At 43.1% G+C, this 16,697-nt stretch overlaps 1 pseudogene; it reads left to right on the top strand.

Annotated features, from left to right (window-relative positions):
• Positions 1–16,697, top strand: part of LOC129504013 (transcriptional adapter 1-like) — a 98,361-nt pseudogene that overhangs the window by 11,320 nt on the left and 70,344 nt on the right.

Genomic DNA, 16,697 nt, shown 5'->3' with positions numbered 1-16,697 from the left:
GAGGAGCCTCCAGGTTCCCGGGGTCACTAATAGAGGAGGTGCGCCCGGGGGAGAGCACCCCACACCCGCAGGCGAGCTTGATAAAGGGCTGGAGCGCCCGCCAGGCAGGGCCTCGGGAGCAGCTCAGGCAGCGGCTCCAGGTGGAGGGAGTGCGATTCCAGCAGCGCAGGCCCCGGAGCCCAGGGCGCCCTTCTGGGGACACAGCCGAGGATCCGGCCTTCCCCCCGGACAGGCGGAGGCGGGAGGGCACAGGACAGGGAGGACGCTCCTGCCGCCGGGCGCCCCCCCCCCCCTGCTGTGCAGATCAGCACAAGGCCTGTGCAGACTGGGAGCTGTGGTAGTTACTGCGGGAGCTGACTCCAGGGCTGGAGAGCTGGCCACCGCCAGTGTAGTGTTCCTCCTGGTGTCACCCTGTGCCTGGGATGGAGTGGGACAGGGGCCTCACAGGATAAACAGCTCCCACTGAGCTGTGCACCTGGCAGTGGGCAGGGCAGCTCCCCCAGGTAAAAAAAAAAAAAAAGGATAGCCTGGCCAAGAAGATATCACATCATTCCCATTTTGCAGATGAGAAAGGTTAAATGACAGTGCCAGGGTCAGATTAGTCCCAGGACCAGGGAAGGAGTGCATATTTTATCGGAATTAAGGAACATTCTTTGAATGAAGGCAAAGGTCAATTCCAGCAGTTACCCCGATAAATCTGCCTCTGTTTCTCTGATAGAATACAATAATCAGGAGGGGAAATGTATGTTGATGTTGCTATTTTAAATTACAACTACCTTTACCTTCCCATAAAATAATAAAACAACTACCTTTACCTTCCCATGAAATAATAAAACACTTGTCTAAAGGGGGAAAAATTGAATCATATCCATGTTCCATCAAGCTGGGCAGCATCACCTCAGAATACAAATGATTCTGTTACTTTTCTTTTTTTATTCTTTTTTTTTTTAAATTGGAGCTCAATTTGCCAACATACGGCATAACACTCAGTGCTCATCCTGTCAAGTGCCCCCCTCAGTGCCCGTCACCCAGTCACCCCAACCCCCCACCCACCTCCCTTTCCACCACCCCTTGTTTGTTTCCCAGAGTTAGGAGTCTCTCATGTTCTGTCACCCTCACTGTTGCTTTTCAATAGTTTTTAAAGACTTTTGTTCTCATTATAAAAATAATACAAAAAAAATAATAATACAAGCGTTAGAATGGAAGTAATATATAATTCTCAGAGGAAATTTGAAAATGCAGAAAAGTATAAAGAAAATATAAATCACACAAAATTCTTCCATTCAAAAACAACTAGTATTAATATTGTGGGTTTTTTTTTTCAAGTCTTCTGTGTATGTATTTTGTGTAAGGTCCTCCTTTTTCATGTAACATTCCATGACCTTTATCCATGTCGTTAACAATTCCTTATACTCAGGAATGTAATAGCTGCCTGATTTTTCATCATGCAATGACACCTCGTGTTTTTGAGCACTGCAGCAACCTCATTGTACAGAAATGCACTTTAACACAATTATGGGGCCATCTCCCTGGTGTGATAGGACAGTGACAAGGAGGAAAGGGAGAGGCAGGGAATGGGACAAGATGTGATACATGCCCCAGAAAAAGTTGACAGCCCCAAAGGAGTGGACTTAGCATTTTGGGAGAGATGGAGCAAGCAAGGTTACAACTCAAAATCAAGAAGAAAAAGCAAACCCAGAAGGAAAGATAAAATGTCCCAGTCCACTGCCAATGCCATTATGAGGGCTCTCAGACATAGGACTCAGGTCTGGGAAGAGTAAAATCCCAAACAGTCCCAAAGAACCATCTGCTCTGAGCTGGGCTATGGGGAAAGAGAAGAGGGAAGGCAAAGCAGCAGCCACCAGCTATGCCAAAGGGGTTCAGAGTGGAAACTGGCAAGGAGGGGTAGGAGAGAAGTGGACAAGTGTGAGCAGCTGGGAGAGTAGTGAGTGGTGCTCAAGTCCTCCCCAAGGACATCTAGCCCCTCCTCATCCCTCCAAAGGCATGTTTAAGGAGAATCACAAGATGGAAGTGGCAATGAAGGAAGATTGGTTAAGCAGCTGTGTGCACGACTGATAAGAAGAGAATGCTGGAAATGGAGACCACATAGGAGTGGAGCGGTTTGGGCCTTCCCATGTCCACTCCTCTCCTCCAGGTGGCAGGACCCTAGTGTTTTTTGGGGAACCCATTCCTCACTATATCAGCCTTGATGGGACAGCAACTAAAGAGTCCACCCTCCCCCAGATGGGAAAGGAGCTTCAAATACTGGCTCTGGGACATGAATCAGTGCAGAGCCCAGTGTAGACTGGTGGTCAATCATCCTGCCAGGTACCCCAGAAGGAGACTGTCCTGGGACTCCTGCTCCTGTCCTAGTCAATTCAAACCATCATCATCTCTGGTGGCTGCTGCAAAGTCCTTGAAAACTTTTCCTTGAGTTCGCCACACAGTTTCTGTAACTTTTCTCAAAAAATTCTGCCCAGTGCTCCAGACCCACAAAAGAAGGAGTGTCACAGTGCCACAAGCATATCTACACTCCAGGCCCAGGGGATGCCCTGTCATCTTATCCAGATGAGCTGCTGGAATTCACCAAGGTCATGAGCTGGCTGGGGGTGGCACTCCAAGAACTCTGGTCTGTCTGCCCCAGAGCTGGGTGGATTTTCCTGACCATGGCTCAGACTTTTTGTATGCTTAGCAGCCGACTGCCCAAAAGTCTGGAACCTCTGAGGCACTGAGCCCAGGGCAGCCCATCCACAGGACCCAGACCTTGCCAAGGAAGAACAGAACCCAATCGTCAGAGATGCCAGGATCCCAGCACCACCTCAGGGAGCTCTCATTTAGAATCACACCAGGAAGTCCTTCCGTAATGGTGTGTGTGGACACAGCACATAAAATTGCAGCTTGGTTCCTCTTTCTGAAAATTTGCCCATTTCAAACAGTTATAAGAATAAACTGGAGGAGGTTTCAGTTATGGGAGGGGCTTGAACACCAGGGCCACTGTCTCAGAACTGATGTGCAATCTCCCTGTTCTAAGTGACAGGATTCAGGGCAATCGGGGAGGTGGGCATGTGTGTGTGTGAGTGTATCTGAGTGTCCACTGAGGCTGTAAACCTGTAGGTGTGGTTGCAGGGCTCCAGGTGGGAGAAGGCAGGGCAGGGGCAGAGGGGGGTGGCCACAGACCTAAGTTCTGCTGGTTGGCAGTGCTCCCTGGCACAGACTCTGGTGGATGGAGGGAAGCTATACTAAAACCCCTTCTACCTGGATGGAACTCTGGAATGTTGAGATGGACTTGGCCATGGAAGGCTGAGAGGCAGGCAGATGGGATGTGGGATAGAGTTGCCTGGGTTTTAAGGGGGAAAAGTGGAAGCACTGTGAGGTCCCTATCTAGTAGTCTAGTCCAGTCCCCAGGCCTGAGCACACAGACCCTACCCCTGCCTTTTTTTAAATATAGGGACCCACCACACTTTGATAATATATATCTGCTGCCCAACCCCAAACAGATTCCTATGAATGTTTGTGCCCTTCCCTCATGTGAACAGTACCTTTCCTCCCTGGCAGCGTGGACATCTTGGAGATAAGAATGTGCCATGAGAGCTCATTCAGAGCCCCTCTGGGGAGCCAGGACCCACCCCAGAACAGGCAGGAGAACGGGCCCTGGGCTAGGGAGAAAGCAAGACTCGTACCATGTATGTCACCCTTTCTGCTGGGCCCTTGCCCCTTCTTGGCGTCCCCTCCAGCTGGTGTGACCTAGGGAGCTTTGTGAGATCAGATGTGTCCCTCCCCCACAGGTGTCCAGGCAGCATTGGAATTAACTGGCCCAAAGGACCACTCTCTACCGAAGCCAGCACCAGACACCTCTAAATGCATAGCTAGCCTCTGCACAAGGGCCGAACCAACTTCTCCTCAGACGATTTTAGGACCCTGCAGACACAAAGGTAAGACCACAGGCTGGACTCCCCAAGGCCCGTCTACCTAGGTGCAAACACACAAGGGAACTGTTTTCTCCTGAGTAGGTGTGGGCAGTATGACGGTGAGGGAATGCTCCTTTCTCCCTGGGGTCATCTCTGCCAAATAGCCCTTCGCCAAGACAGTAGCTACAGGAAGAGAATAGCCCTGCCAGCAGCAATGAGGCAGAGCATCCCACATAGACAAATAGAAATATCTGCAGAATCGGATTGGGGTTCACTCTGATGTAAATGTCAATGGAGATCACCCACTCTGTTTTCAAGGAAGCCCAGCAATCTGTCATGTGCATGGTGTGTGATGGCAAGAGACATCTCTTTCTGACTTCTAGCACCACATCATTAATCTCCCATAGCTGCTGGAGACTAGGGAGCATGTCTGTGGACAGTGTGATCATCCAGCCACTGGCCTTCTTAACCACATCCGTCCCCAGATAGTCATCACACCCAGAATGAGGAACTGGGAGGTCTGGGGCAGCCACATGAGGAGGAAATGAGATGTACAAGTCAGGAAGGCATCTGACATCTCAAGGTCAGTTCAACTGAAAACTCATCACAACTATGCAGAGGCTGACAGATCGTTCCATGAAACTATGTGTGCTTTCCAGCTGAGGGGCCTCCTCCACAGAGCCTCATCCTGTAGGGATTGAAGGAGGGAAGCAAACAGAGGAAGAGACAAAGAAAGAGGCAACCCAGCCAAGACTGAGGAGGCTTTGTTGACTCTTATAAACATCACTTTTCTGTAATACACAGCAATTCGGAGCTGGAAGGAAACTCAGAGATAGTTGGCTTCAATAATTTGTTCTGTTTTCTCGAAACTGAGACCAAAAAGAGAATGACTTTACTGGTTCACAAAGTGACAGCCCTGGGAGGGAAATCCATATCCCTTTCCAGTATTTTCTCAGATAGACAGAACTCTGATTCTCCACCCAGGAGCGGGTGCAATATTCAGTAAGCATCATTTCATCATTTGTGTGCAAGACCCTATGCGAGGTGCCCTGACAGATCACAGAAGACAAATAATCACACAAACCATTATTTAGTATGAATTGTGTTAACTGCATGTGAGGCCAACACTCATAATCAGGGACCTGACTCAGTCCAGGACACAGAGACGGGGAAAACTTTCCTAAGGAGATGACATTTAACTTGAGACTGGAAAGGTGGGCAGAGAGTTTCCAGGAAGAGGGTGTCTCCCTATCCTCTCCCTCTCTCTTGTCTTCTCTTCCCCCTTCTCTAATGGCTTGCTCCAAACCAGCTGACCACATTTCTGGCCCAGTACAGCCATTACAAGTGCCCCGTGCCCAAGCTTCACACAGTCACCTGTGTGTTCCTCTCACCCAGCATTTCAGATTCTGCCCTGCTTCTAGGAGCCCGGCCTCCTCCAAACACATCACTGTGTGAGTTGTGGGTTCTGCTGCTGTAGAGCTTCTGACCCCACCCTATACCAGTCACAGGGCTGGACCACCACAGACTTGCAGTAGTGCATCAATGAATGAATGAATTGAATAATGCACCCATAAGGTGTGGCAGGATACAACTTGAGGGCAACTCTGAGATTCCTACTCTCCAGTCTCCATCTGGCCCAGTGGATGTGCTCTTGAGGCCTGGGAAGGGTCCAGACCCTTCTCCACATGAGAAAGAGCCATTTTAGACCTGTTCCCTCAAGATGCTTTTCCGTTCAGTGGTCCAAAAATTGCCTCATTGAGACTGCCTCCTCCTGTTTGCTAATCCCTTAAAGCTTCGTGAAGTTCTTTATTTCCATTCCTTCCTTTCATCACAGCCTCATAAGAAAGCAAATGACTTCAAGCCCCTGGTGTCCCCTCTGGGGTGGTAGTGGAGAGTGATCAGGGCAGGAAGAGATTTAACTAGAATGATCTCTGAGGGCCTTCCCCTCTAATATTCCAGCACTCCCAGACAATCAAGACAATCAAGAATTCCAGACTTCAGGAAAACATGACCCTAAGCAGGGACAGTGACTTGCCCTAGGCCCTCTGGCTCACCTGTGGCAGGGTTAGGGTTCTGGCTGTGGTCTCGGGTCTGGAACCACAATCTCACCTTCCCAGCAACTTTTCAGGAAGTATGTCAGAGCTCTGCCTGCATCAGCTTCAGTTTCTTCATGCCAAGTCACAGGGAGACCTCTGTTTGGGAACTCAAAAAAACAAGTGCTCCAAAGCACTGCATCCAACCAGCAGACCTGTAGCCTTAATTCCTGGGCCTGTTACATCTGAACCTACTAGGACAGGCTCTGAGCACAAGGGAAATAGCCATCTTGTTCAGAGCCGGTCTGCTCCGTCCACTACCCCCACACTTCCCAGGAGTCAGGGCTGCAGAATGATCAATAGATAAATATCTCAGTTACCAAGATACCCTGCCAGGGTGTCTGACAATCTGTGACCTCCTGGCTCACCCAAGTGAACCTGAGTTCACTCAGATTAGTTCATAGATCAGTGTGAACCAGTCACTTGAATTGGTGACCTACACATGTGAGGTGGTGCTAGCAAACTGGAATTTAAAAGGACTTCCCTGAAGTGTTTCTGGGGAAATCACAAGAATGGTCCCTTGCCAATTATGATATCAATGCCCCGGGAAAGTCTGTTAGAGGCACTTCAATTTTCTGTGTTGCACAATCTCCAGCAAAGGATCCCAGGGAACTTCTTGGAGGGAAACAAAGAGTATCGCAATGCTGCAGCCCCAGAGTGGGGCACAGTGCAGCCTTCTCAGGGACCTGGAACAAGGCCCCCACCATACCAGAGGCCCAGCATCCACCCAGCTATGCAGGGTTTGTGTGCAACAGCGACATCATGTGGTAGCTACAGAAACAATAGTGTTCTGGTTGGATTCTTCAGCTATTTCTCTCCCCTGGTGCCTGGAAGCAGGCACAGCTCCAGGTTCATAAATAGTTCAGGGAGTTTCTGCCCTTCCTACCAGTGAAGGCTGGTGAACACTCTAGTAGTTCCTTAACAGGAAACCATATATCCCTAAGTCAACCAAGCTGGTAAGGGAGGGTCATTCCACTTTTACATGCATCTGTCTTGTTTGATGATCATTAACATTCCCACACTGTATGAATTTTGCATTTAAAGATGTTTAGGAGTAAACAATTTCACCCAAATCACATACCCCAAATAAATGGCAATGCTGGGATCTAAACCAGGCTTTTGTGACTAGCAGGTTCATACTCCTGCACTTCCCAAAGTCCCTCTCTACCCGCACCAGAAGCCAGAAACCACAAAGCATCTCAGGGTGCATTGCTTCCAGGTACTATCTCCCTTTGGGTTTAGCCTGGTTAAAACTTCCCTGGAAACTCAGCCTTATACACAACTTCTCCAGTCACATTTGGTTCACATGTGGCCTGAGCCCCTTGGATCAAAGACCGTATGTGCCACACGACATGGTTCTTTTTCCAGTCTCCCCTTTTTTGCTTAGCTGGTGCAAGAAATATGCCTAAGCAATCAACATAACTTTTGAAAATCAATTTGTATTCTTTCAGCCTGAGTGTCATTAACAACTTCTGCTAATACAGCAGTAATGAACATCTGGAAACCCAGCAGCTGTTGGGAGAATGAGGTATAAAAAACACTAAGACGACGGCTTGTTTTTCATAAGCTACATTGACTCTGGGCAAATAGGAGAGGCAATGGGCAAAATGGAAACCAGAGAGAGAGGAAGGGAAGGGCAAGGAATGAGCATGTACTCCCAGGAACAGATTCACTGTTCAAAGGCACCCACTCCTTGAGCACTGGTGGCCTGCCTTCTCTGAGCCAGACCCTTCTGGAGGTAAGGAACCTGTGCTCCCAGGGATTCCCCTGGTCATTTGGAAGCCAACAGTTCAGTTTATGGAGTCTCCATGCAGGTGAGCACCAGGTGCTCAGAGGAATTCCAGCAAGAAGGAAAGCTGGCTGAGCAGGCTAAGGCTTTCTAGGCAGCAGACATTTAGACCTGGCCTTGAAGCCTGAGTAAGGGTTTGTGAAGTGAGCAAAGGAAGTACACACTCCTGGTGTGAGGACAGGGAGTCCTGAGGAGATCCTGGGGATGCCGGGTGTGGTCAGAGCAATATCACTGGAGTAGTAGAGATGGAGGTCCATCCACAGAAGGACTGGGAGGCCCTTAAGGGGTGTGTGGTAGGTCCTAAAAGTAAAGAGTGACATCTGTATTGTTAAAACCACATGAAAGGTGGGACTAGTGACCATCCCCATGGGTGGTCATGGGATCCACCTTCATGCCTTTCCTTATCCAGCACCATAAGCACCCAGCAAGATTTAGCAAGCACCAGGGTAGAAGAGGTCTACCTTTATGGGATCACAGGGAGCAAAATCAGCCAACCAATGTGAAACATAGCCTGGCAAAGTACTATTTCAGATGGAGTGGCCTTAAGTGGTTTCTCAGAAAAGATTGGAGTGAGCAGGGGTTTGAGGGCATGAAAGCATGAGCCAAGTGACTTTGTGGAGAGCAGGTGCTTCCAGAGGTGGAACCATCAAGGATAAAGCCTTGATGTGCTCTGGAAGAATCCTAAAACCAGGGAAGGTTGGAGGGAAGTTGGTGAGAGAAGAGATGTCAGAGTAAGGGAGCCCACTTGGGCCCACCTGCTACAGCTCAACCCCTGAGGACCACCTGACTCCACTGGGGAGAGCAGAGCTTGGCTACCTCCAGGCCTTTCAGGAGTTACTCTCTGAGGTGTTGGGCGGCTCCTCCTTCCATGAGACTCAACATACCCACTCCTCATGACTGCTTAGACATCTGGGAGAGGTGGTAGCCCACAGAGGAGGACTGGAAGGGGCAGCATTCCTCTGGGGTTTCACTCTCCTTTGGTGAGATCTCTCCTTGTCTGTGGCCCAAGCCTGGGAGTCATCCTTCAATGTTTCATAGATTTAATCTAAAATGCATCAGCGGGCCCTTGGCATACACCCAGTCCCATGCTGAACAGTGTCATTGGAAGACTCTCCCAACATTTTTATAACATATCTTTCCTTCACCAAAAAGATAAGTCTCAATTCCAAAAAATCAGATAATTCGGGAAACGCACATGCGCACGCACACACACACACACACACACACACACACACACCACAAAAATCACACTGGGGAAAATGTTCATAATCCTACTTCACAGTTGATAGTTCAGTGTTTTCCTATGTGTACAGATGGGCAGAAATACATACTTATGGTGTTTGCTTCTGTGTTTGCTTTAATCTATAGAAGCTGGTTTTTCTGCTCATCAAAGTAGCATCACTTTTTTGCAGTACAGAACAGCAGGACATGAAGGCCTAGCTGACATTTTGGGGACCCTTTGGAATCTCTGGTTTGCAGGCTGATGATGGATTGATTGGCACCCAGACCCAGGCTTCGGTGAGAAGGTGGAAGAGACACCTACCTCTGCTTCCTGAGATGTGAAATGAGGGTGACATTTTTGGCCTCTGAACTACATTACCCTGAGGAAAGGCCCATCTCTTCTAGTGACCTGGACTCTGTACCAGCAGTGAGGACTCAGAGGTTCAACCTGCACATCATCCCAGAAGCCACCTAGTCCCATAGTGGAACTTCGGGAAGCAGTGGCTGAACATGAGAGAGTGAGCTCAAAGAACTACCCCTTGGCAGGGAGGCACCAGCAGATGAGTCTTCCCAGCAGGGGAGTCTCCATGCAATGGGTCAGCAGAAGGCATGGGGTGGGGATCTCTGTAGCAGCAGCGAAAGAGGGAGGAGACACAAGGTCTCTTTCACCTAGTGTCTAGACACAGTGCAAGTTTGGATTGCTTTGACTACTATAGTTTTGTAGTAAGCTTGGAAATCAGGAAGTATAAGACCTCCCACTTTGTTTTTCTTTTTCAATGTTTTTGGTGGTTTTCAATGTTTTTTGTTTGTTTTTTGTTTTTGTTTTTTTAGCTACTGGCAATTACATATGAATTTGAGGATTGATTTTTCCATTTGTGCAAAAAAAAGTTATTAGAAATTTTATAGGGATTGCACTTAATCTGTAGATGACTTTGGGAAGCATTGCTGTCTTAGCAATATTGTCTTCCAATCCATGGATACGGGATAGCTTTCCATTTAATTAGACCCTTTCAAATTTCTTTAAACAATGTTTTAGAGTTTCATGTACAATTGTACAAGTCTTTCTACCACCTTCTTTGAATTTATTCCTAGGTATTTTATTCTTTTGGACGCTATCATAAATGGAACTGTTATCTTAATTTCTTTTTGAATTATTCACTGCTGGTATGTAAAATCACAACTGATTTATGTGTGTTATCTTGTACCCTGTAACTTTGCAAATTTAGTAGGTCTCATAGTTATTTTGTAGATTCTTTGGTATTTTCTATAAATAGAATTATGTCATCTGCAAATAGAGATACATTCTCTTCTTTTCCAGTTTGGATGCCTTTTATTTCTTTGTCCTATCTGGATACTCTGGCTAGGACTTTCAGTACAATGTTGAATAGAATTGGCAAAAGCAAACATTCTTGTCCTGTTCCTAATCTCAGAGGAAAAGCTTTCAGTCTTTCATCATTGAGTATGATGTTGACTGTGAGTTTTTCATAAATGCCTTTTATCATATGAAGGAATTTCCCTTCTATTCCTACTTTGCTGAGTATTTTTATCATGAAAGGATGCTGGCTTTTTTTCAAGTGCTTTTTTTGCATCTGTTGAGATACATGTGGGGGTTTTCTCCCTTTCATTCTATTAATGTGGTATATTACATTGACTGATTTTCCTATGTTGAGTCACCATTGCATTCCTTGGATAAATCCCATTTGGTCTGATAGATAATCCTTTTAATGTACTGTTACATTTGGTCTGCGAGTATTTTGACAGGAAAAATTCATAAGGCCTATAAGTCTATAGTTTTCTTGTGGTATTTTTGCATAACGTTGGTATCAAGGCCTTATAGAATGTGTCAGGAAGTTACGAAGTATTGAAGTGTGTCCCACTGAAATTCACATATTGAAGCCTTAACCCCCAGTGTAACTGCATTTGGAAGTAGGGCCTTTAAAAATGTAACTAAGGTTAAATGAGGCCATAAGGATGGGGTCCTGATCAATGGGACTGGTCTCCTTATAAGAAGAGGAGAAGACACCAGACAGAGGAAAGTCCATGTGAGGACACAAGAAGGCACCTGTTTGCAAGCCAGGAAGGGAAGTCTCACCAGAAACCACGCCTGCTGGTGTCTTGATCTTAGACTTCTAGCTTCTAGAACTGTGACAAAATAATTATTTAAGCCACCCTATCTGTAGCACCCTGTTATGGCAGCTGGAGCTGATTAATATAGAAGTATTTTCTACTCTTCTATTTCTTAAGAGTTTGAGTAGAAGTGGTGTTAATTAACACACACACACACACACACACACACTTAGTAGAATTCACCTTGAAGCCATTTGATCATGGACTTCTCTTTGTTGAGAGGTTTTTGTTTACTGATTCAATCTCTTTACTCATTATGTCTGCTGAGATTTTCTATTTCATCTATAGTCAGTTTTGACAACTTGTATGTTTCTAAAAATGAGTCTATTTCATTTAGATTACCTAATTTGTTGCGGTACAATTATTCATAATATTCTCTTATAGTCCTTTTAGTTTCCATATGGTTGGTATAATGTCCACACTTACATTTCTGATTTAGTTATTTGTCTTCTCTCTTTTTTCTTAGCCAGTCTCTTTAAAGGTCTACCAAATTTCTTGACCTTTTCAATAAGCCAGCCTTTGCTTTGATTTTCTCTATTGTTTTTCTACCCTCTTCTTCAATTATTTGCACTCTAACTTTTGTCATTCCTTTACTTTGGGTTAGTTTGCTTTTATTTTGGTAGTTACTTGTGGCACAAAGCTAAGTTGGTGAGTTGAGAACTTTCTTGTTCTTTAATATGTATTTACAGCTCTAAATTTCCCTCTGAGCACTGCTTTGACTGTATCCTATAAGCGTTGGTGTGTTATGCTTCTGTTTTCACTCATCTCAAAGTGTTTTATAATTTCTTTAGTGAGGAATGCCTGGGTGGCTCCGTGGTTGAGCATCTGCCTTTGGCTCAGGGCATGATCCCAGGATCCTGGGATCAAGTACCACATCAGGCTCCACACAGGGAGCCTGCTTCTCCTTCTACCTATGTCTGTCTCTGTGTGTGTGTGTGTGTGTGTGTGTGTGTCATAAATAAATAAATAAAATCTTTAAAATATATATATGTAATTTCTCTAGTGATACTTTCTTTGACACATTGGTTATTTAAGGAGGTGTTGTTTAATTTCCATGAACGTACTTATTTTCCAGTTTTCCTTCTGTTATCAACTTTTAGCTTCACTCCATAGATGATACTCCTATGATGTCAATCTTTTAAAATTCATTGATAATTAATTGTTTTATGGCCCAAATATGGTTTATCCTGGAGATAGTTTCTTTGGTTTTTTTATTTTTTTGCATATTTGTTTATTGGAGTTCAATTTGCCAACATATAGTATAGCACCCAGTGCTCATCCTATCAAGTGCCCGCCTCAGTGCCCACCACCCCGTCACCCCATCCCCCCACCCACCTCCCCTTCCACTACCCCTTGTTCATTTCCCAGAGTTAGGAGTCCTGGAGAGAGTTTCAAAGGCACTAGAGAAGAATGTGTATTCTGTTCTTGGGTAGAGCATCTTTATATGTATGTTAGATCTGGTTTGTGTATGATATTGTTCAAGTTCTTTATTTCCTTATTGATCTGTCTAGATGTTCTATCATTGAAAGTTGGATATTGAAGTCTCCCATTATTATAGAACTATCTGTTTTTCTCTTCAATTTTTGTCAATATTTACTTCATATATCTGGGGCTCTGTTTTTGGTATGTACAAGTTTATAATTTTTCTGTCTAATGTTCTTTGTCTCTTTGTAATAATTTTTCTGCTTAAAATCTATTATGTCTGATACTAGTATAGCCACTCCTGCTTTCTTTTCCTTTCCTTTCCTTTCCTTTCCTTTCCTTTCCTTTCCTTTCACTTTCAACCTATTTTTCTTTGGGTTTCAAGTGTCTATTATAAGCAGGATACAACTGGATTCTGTGGATGGGGGAGGGGGGACAGGCTGTGTGTTAATCTATTCTGCCAATCTCTGTCTTTTAATTGATTAGTTTAATCCATTTACATTTAAAGTTATTACTGATAGTGAAGAACTTATTCTGCCATTTTGCCATTATTATGTCTTACACAATTTTTTCTCAATTTTGCCTTCTTTGGTGTTTGATTTTTTTCTGGTGTAATTACTTGACTCTCCATTTGGGTTTTTTTTTGCATATTTTTAATTTATTTTATTAGTGGTTAGTATGGAGATTAAGTTAATATTCTAAATTTAAAACACTAGTTTTAATTGATACCAACTTAGTTTCAACGACATACCTTAATTCCAATCCTATCCCACTCCATCACCCTTTTGTGTTAATATTGTCATAAGTTACATCTTTATACATTGTGTGCTCATTAAGATAGATTTCTAGCTATCATTTTATGCATTTGTCTTTTAAACCATATAGGAAGCAAAAAAAGGAGTTATAATAAAAATGCAACAATATTAACTTTTGTATTTACATATATAGTTACATTTACTAAAGATTTATATCTCTTCATATAGCTTTGAGTTACCTTTTAGTGTCCTTTCATTTCAACTTAAAGTACTCTCTTCAGCATTTCTTGAGGGCAGACCTACTAACAACATACTCTTTCTCTTGTTTATCTAAGAATGTCTTAATTTTTTCATTTTTGAAGGATCATTTTACCAGACATAGAATTCTTAGATACAGGGTTTTTTCCCTCTCAGTTCTTTAAATATATCATCCCACTGCTTTCTAGCCACCATGGTTTCTGATAAGAAGCTAGCCATTAATCTTATTAACTATCCTTTGTACCTGACAAGTTGCTTCTGCCTTGCTACTTTTTTCTTTGCCTTTAACTTTTGACAGATTGATTATAATGTGTCTCAATGTGGTTCTCTTTAAGTTTCTTCTGCTTGAATTTTCTTAAATTTTTTGGATGTGCAGATTTATGTACGTCCTCAAATATGAGTAATTTTCAGCCATTATTTCTTCAAATATCTTTTCTGCTCCTTTCTCTCACTTCCATGCTTGCTTTCACTCTCACATTTGCTTTCTTCTTCTTCTGGGATTTCCATAATGTGCATATTGACCTATTTTGTGATGTCTTATTGGTTCCTTAGGCTCTATTCATTTTTCTTCTTTTATCTCAGACTGGGTAATTTCAATTGCTCTATCTTCAGGATCACTGATACTTTCTTCCACAGTTCAAATCTTCTGTGGAAACTCTCTATTGAAATATTTATTCTAGCAATTGTACTTTTCAGCTCCAGAGTTTCTATTTGGTTCCTGTTTATAATTTCTATCTCTTTATTTATAGTCCATAATTGTTCATACATTATTCTTCTCATCCTCTTAGTTCTTTGACCATGGTTTTCTTCAACTCTTTCAGTATATATAAGAGAGTAAATATAAAGTCTTTGTCTAGTAAACTCAATGTCTGGGCTCTCATAGGGATAGTTTCTATCATTTTTCTGCTGAGACATAGACATTTTGAATATTGTAGTATAATAAATCTGGAAATAGTATTCTTCTACATCCACAGGGATTGCTATTTTGGTTTGCTGAAGGCTACAGTCATCTATTTGTTTAGTGACATTTCTAAACTATTTTTATAAAATCTATATTCTCTGTTCTCTGTGATCATTGAAGCCTTTGTTCTGTTCTAATGGTCAGATAGTGACATGATAGAGATTTCCATGAATGCCTGAATCCAGTAAGAAAACAAACAAACAAAAAAACGAACAAAAAAGATGTTCTATCTTTTTTAATTCTTTCAGTAGATGCTACCCAGGATGTCGTGTGAGCCATAGGGGTTGAAACAATGGCCAGTATTTATGTTGGCACCTCAGTTACTCATCAAGACAGAACAAAACACACAACCTCATTTTTGGAGGGCAAGGTTTATTGCCCTCCTTAGCAAGCACAATAGGAAGGTAGGCCATTTTCTCCATGGCTGCATGCCTTGATGCTAGGGAATGAGGAATGGTAGCTGCTACACAAATACCAAAATTTACCAGCCCCTTTCTTCATCATGCACTCCCCCGGATTCAATAAGGTTTTGTCTAGATTCCAGAGTTCCAAAATAGTTGATTCTGACAATTCATGCCAGCTCAATGGTTGGTGTTTGGGTTTTGTTTTTTTTGTTTGTTTTTGTTTGTTTGTTTTTTAGATTTAGTTATTTATTTGAAAGAGAGAAAATACATGGGGAGAGGGAGGAAGAGAGAATCCTAAACAGACTCCACTCTGAGTGCAGAGTCTAACATGGAGCTCAATCCCATGACCATGAGATCACAACCTAAACCAAAACCAAGAATTGGACACTTAACTGACTACACAACCCAGACACCTTGCCCAATGGTTGTTTTGTTGGAAGGATCAATTCCTGGAACTTTCCATTCTGACATCCTCTATGACATGTAACTGATTGTTTATCTACCATTTTGTGAATCACTTCTCTATTTTTCCATGGATATTACCATATTGGGTTATTTCTCTCTCTTTTGGTGTAAGTTTTGATCATTTATATTCACTTGGGAAATCTATTGAGTTGTATTAAGCAATTTCTTAACTCCATTTCAATCTCCTCCACATCTGAAATACTTCCCCCTTCCTAATCTCTTCTGCTTTAGGTTCCTCCTTCTTCTCCACCATGAAGATGCAATACTTTCTTTGGCATGATCAGATTAAACATACAATGAAAGGTTTTCCTTTCTAATTATAGTTCAATTTCCAAAATTTCGCAGATTCCTTTTTATTAACTAGTCTAAATCCATATTTATCCCTGAGCTGATCATACTCCATTCACTTGCATCCCAGGAGAATTTCCTGAGTGTTTGAGTAAAGGAGCTTCTGTGTGAGGGACTGTGGACTTCACATTAATCCAGGCTGTGCCCACAGGGAGCCATCCTGCCTGCAATGCCATCCATCATGTATATCCTGGTGAAACACACAGAGACAATCAGGACCAGCCAGCAATTTATATCCTTTGTTGAGGGTTTCCCAAACAACCAGTTCTGGCACATATTTATGGCTCAGGGGTTTTAATTCATTAATTTCTGTTCCTATCTATTAATTCCTTTTTCCAGCTTTTTTTTTTAAGTTTACTTTAAAAGTTTTTAAACTTTTTTAAAGTTTATTTTTTTGTTTTCTTTTTAAGATGAATTGAAAGCTTACTTAATTTGTTTATCTTTTCTAACATTGAAGGCATTTAGGGTCATGAATTTCTTCATTATAACCTTGACAGATTTCCTAGGCCTGGATACATAGAGTTTTCAAATTGCTGTTTTCTTAGTATTCAACAATTGTAGTTTCAAATTTCTCCTTGATTCAAAAGTTATTCAGGAAATGATTGCACTGTTTTTGTGTTTGTTTAGTTTTCATGTTGATGGAGGGTTTTTTTGTTTCTATTTTGTTATTACTCTCCATTTTCAATGCTGGGTCAAAGTACTGACCTGTACAATTTCTATTAAGAGGAATTTACTGGAAAATTTTCCTTGCTTGTTGCCTAATGAATGAAATGTTTTTGTAAGTGTCCCATGGGCACTGGGGAAAAAACATGACTTCTTAGTATGAAGGGCACAGAGTTTGGTATGTAAACTTCATGACATCCCACTGATTATACCACTAGAGTCTCCTATTGATGCATAAAGCCCTGAGTGAACTGTGTTACATATTTTCACTATTATTGTGTTT

The sequence above is a fragment of the Nyctereutes procyonoides genome, unplaced genomic scaffold, assembly GCF_905146905.1.
Source record: "Nyctereutes procyonoides isolate TBG_1078 unplaced genomic scaffold, NYPRO_anot_genome, whole genome shotgun sequence".
Lineage (NCBI taxonomy): Eukaryota > Metazoa > Chordata > Mammalia > Carnivora > Canidae > Nyctereutes > Nyctereutes procyonoides.
The sequence above is the reverse complement of the archived record's forward strand: the minus strand, read 5'-3'. Positions and strand labels throughout refer to the sequence as shown.